Source organism: Trachymyrmex septentrionalis, unplaced genomic scaffold (genome assembly GCF_001594115.1).
Source record: "Trachymyrmex septentrionalis isolate Tsep2-gDNA-1 unplaced genomic scaffold, Tsep1.0 scaffold32, whole genome shotgun sequence".
Classification (NCBI taxonomy): domain Eukaryota; kingdom Metazoa; phylum Arthropoda; class Insecta; order Hymenoptera; family Formicidae; genus Trachymyrmex; species Trachymyrmex septentrionalis.
The window spans coordinates 1675055-1679868 of record NW_017305485.1 but is presented as its reverse complement, the minus strand read 5'-3'; positions in this window follow the sequence as shown (position 1 = coordinate 1679868).

The window sequence follows — 4814 nt, the reverse complement described above, 5'->3', positions numbered from 1 at the left end:
TTGCATATATATATATATATTATATATATATATATATATATATATATATATATCATGGATAGAATTGCAATCTTTAAAAGAGGATAGTTAGCGCTAAAGCATTAAAATGAATTCAGTTAACCAAATTGTCGGGTGCATCATAAATGATAATGAAAAATAGAAATTCTATCACGTGCTATAATCACTGCCTTGTCTCACACATAATCGCGTATACAAACTATAAGCTTAGAGCTATCTGGAAGAAACTATTGTACACATTGCCAAAGAATAGGCATCACTGTTTTTTCAAGGCACAATTGATTTTTTCATCGGAACTTATGAAAATGTCCGAAGAAATGGAAATAGATGAAGGAGATCAGTGTTTTCTACTCAATCCTTTAAAACCCTTGATACAAAAAAAGGACGGTTATACATTTGTACATTCTAACGTCTTCTTTTTTCACATAACGATTTATTCGTATCTCAGGTAAAACGCTGTGTTGCGCTAAAATGTACGATGAATAGATGGATCGTAGAAATATTAATTTCCTCTCCGTAGTTTTTTTACTGTCGTTACTTTAGGCACGATAATTGAGATCTACTTAAATCACGAATATTGGAAATTTGCATTTATTGAGCGAACTGAATGAACAATGATCACGATTTGATAAATCACGCAATTTATCGTTGAACACGATCTTTGTAACGTCTTAAATAACTTTCATCTTTCAAATTATGTTATCAACTGTTATTAATGTAAAATCAATGTCCATTTGCGAAGAACGTAGAATGTATATAACCCTATGATTTTAGGATTTGTAGGTGACGTATCCCTAATTATGAGATACGGTGTGATCTCTAAAATTATAAATAATACTCCTGGCATTGTAAAGTCTTCCAGTGTTTTATGTCACGTACATTTGTAGAATTTAAGTTGAGGTTTTTAGCCACGTTTAATGATGATCCGATAATAATACGTTAATTGATTGAGTGTATCTTCGCTATATATGTAAGGACTGAATCATCCTTTCGATCGTCATTGCGAACACAAGCGGACAAGTAGCAGGAACTGGGACCAGGACCAAGGGAATTAATGTGCAGCTTGTAACACACTGAGAAGAGCATGCTCGCAATAATAGCAACAGCAAAAACAAAAGTAACAACAATAAATAGTAAACTTTAAATAACGATAACAATAATAAGATTGACAATGTATCGCTAATGATTACGTTGAGTATTAATGATACTAATATTAATAACTGATAATATGATATTAATAGAGAAAGAGGAAGAATAATAATGAGACGCTAATAAATGTGTAATTTAGTAGTATTTAGCAGCAGCAGCAGCAGCAGCAGCAGCGACAGTAACAATAGTAGTATATTAATTAATAGTAGATGTAGCTTTAATGACTACAATTATAATAATAATAATAATAATAATAATAATAATAGATGTGCTTCTCGAAATAAAGAAGAGAAATCATCAGCAAAAAAATTATTAATAAAAAGATGGAGATCTCATCACGCGTTGTGCATACTCACTATTTCTAAGTCAAAATGATCCAACAGAAAGATTCGTCCGAAGTAGACTGGATGTACATTAGAGTTTTATTTTTCGATAGTGGCTCTCGATAGCAAACGCTGTTCATAGTTAGAGCCGAGAATGGCTTTTAATGGCTAGGATCTATTCGAAACTATTAGAAGGAACTGCAAGAAGGTAACTCTTGATATAACTCTATATATATATATATCTATGCTATAGATATAAAAATTTATACATATAAATATATATATGTGTATATATAGAAACGATATAAAGAAATGTTCAGTAAAGCTCTTAATGAACATTTGCTTTCGAAGGCCGCTGTGTTCTCGTGTATCATCTATCGCACAAAGTGTTTTTGTTTTACGTGTCGTATGACTGATGAATAGCTTAATTAGTAATTAATACGAAAAGGAATGAATTTGAACAGTGATCTCGAACGGGTTATCGAAAATTATCTCGATTTACGATTTTGAATAAAAATTGCTGTATAAAATATCTTTTATTTTAAAAGAATGGGTTCTTTTAGTGTTAATTTGACACGAACGCGCATATACATATATACACTCGTATAAATACGCAAAAATACGTAGCTCCACAAAAGACGAATAATACTTTGTATACTTGATAGATAATCGGTGTACATAGGTCATCGATGTGTAAAAGCGTGAAAAATTAGCCGTAAAAAAATAGAGACGTTGATAAAAGACAATGGGTCATACGAAATCGTATTCATGTCTTGTTAATTTTATCGAATACATGATGTATATACGTGTATAAGGCATAGTGTGCCAGAGGCACGCATGTTAGAGGCGGACGAGTTAAAGTTTTAAGGGATACAGTCGTTTTTGTTAATGCTGAAAAATGTGAAAGCGGATATGTACTAAGCATTTAGAGCGTCGGATAATGCTCGCATTTTGAGGCTGTCAAGATATTCTATAAAATCAACTCATATCTATAAATTATAGCCGTTAATCCACAATCTTTATTGGCATCTTGCATTAATTGTACTCGTTTCCAATTGTATACGTTAATGATTAATGTTTAATAATTGCATACATGCGAACGAGATGAATAATGCAATTCATTTCACGTATGTTTCAAACTTTACCAATCTAAAAAGATAACTTTCTCCGTTTGTTCGCGTTTATTAGAACTGGATATTAATTTCTAAATATCCCAACGAAACTATATAAGTGCGTTTTAGTATTTAAAAGGATGATATGTATAGTAAATGCCGAATTAAAATCTGAAATTTAAATTTCTTATACTGTAGATCTCGACTTCTCGTGATGTTGTGTGCGTAGAGTATCATCATCAGGCGACTGTCCTCGTAGAAAAGACTTTACCGTTTAAGAGATAGCGAGATATTAGAAGAGAGAGATAAACTTTTATACATGCGAGATGTTCTCGTGAATGCCATTATATGCATATTACGTGTATATTCAATCAAAGTAACCCTTTCCCTTTGCGTCCCACGAGATTGCGTGTGTTTGTTAGTGGCAATTGTGCTAATGCAGTAGTAAAGTAAAAGACATTAGCCGCGATAGCGGCTATGAGCGGAATAGAATCGAAAACCGTATTGTAATCGTCTCGTATAAGTCAGTAATTAATTGGCAAAGGTATAGAGATTGCAAGTAGAAATTATTTTCTCACAAATAATTAACTTAGCAATAGTTTTTCTATTAAAATGTCGCTAGAATTCCATTGAATCTTTTTTTAAACATTCTTTTCGATTTGCGATAATTAAATTCCTTAGCAGCAGGTCTCAAATTAGAATCATGTTAAGCGAATAAAAAAAGCAACAATTATTGGTTCATATTGAAACTATTGTTTCTAGAATGCAATTACTATTGAAACTATGTTGGAAAACGTACTTTTATCGAGAAACGCCTTATCGTTGCTTGTCTTTTATTTTAATACGACAAAGCGCGAAAAACTTCACCCATGTCAAAGTACTGGATCAAAATAATTGTACTCACAAAAGTGCGAGCACGAGATGAACATTATTTTATAAATGTTACATTATTAACTATATTCTCTCTTTCTCTCTCTCTCTCTCTCTCTCTCTCTCTCTCTCTTTTTTTTCCTCCCTCCCTCTAGACCTTTCTTGTAATGGATATACTGTCATTCTTGAATGGGGCTGATCGAGAGGATATATTATATTATTAATTGATTGTAATTATTAGAGCGTGTCTCGTGTGGCTTGATAGGTCGCGTCGAGGCTTTCCTCGAGATTGTAAATAGTATAATTATTTAATACCGCTTATGTATACATATGAATCTAGACTTAAATGAAACTGTGATTTTTTTTACGTTATTAGGCGTTATATATCCGATTGCCGATTTATTTACTATCTTTTCTGAGTTTACCAAGCAGTCTATCGCTGATATAATTAAGGCTTTCACAAGCTTATTAAGTGTTTCCTTGTGTTATATATACACTGTCGGTGAGCAACTTAAATGTTACTCCTTAAAAATCAAGTTTGAAGATAATGTATTCAAATTATTATATGAGCGCTTTTTCATCGGAAAAACAAGACAAAATAAAATAAGAAACAGCTAACAATATTATTGAAAATTTACTAGATTTTTCGAAACAAAATTTGATGTCTTAATATAATAATTATTATATAATTATTGTTATGCAATAACGTAATTATAGAGCTTTTAATGACTTTGATATATAAAGGATTAACATGAGAAAGAGTTCAAAGTTACTGACCGACAATATATATTTCTTATGTCCTTGTATACTTTTTTGTTTGTGCGCTAAGTTTTAGCGCTAGCTTTAAATCTCATCACAATGTAAATATCTATTAAATAATTCTTTCTACTGCGCTTTTCTAAAGGATATTAGTATTGAAGTTCTGTTTGAGATCTTCCAATAGCATTCATAAATCCCGCATAGAATTGCGTCAAACGACATAAAGGTGAACAATTCAATAAATCGTGCTCTCTTTTACGATCATACTTATATGGAATTCGTGTACAATTTGTAAATTGCGTACTCATCACGAGCTATCTCGCGTGAAAATATTTGGACAGATTTTGCAAATAGTTTGCAAAAAATTTATCGTATTTAATTGATATATTCTGCCGCGATCATTGAGCGTTAGGACATAGATCAATCGTATTTATTTTAAGCTATATCCTGTATACTGAGGTATATCAGTATGGTACCTGTCGATATTGATTGAGTTTACATTGATGATCACGAAGTAGCGGGCGATTTCATTAATGTACAGAATTCTAGTGAGTTTTTCAAACGCGTTTGTCACGGACGAAAG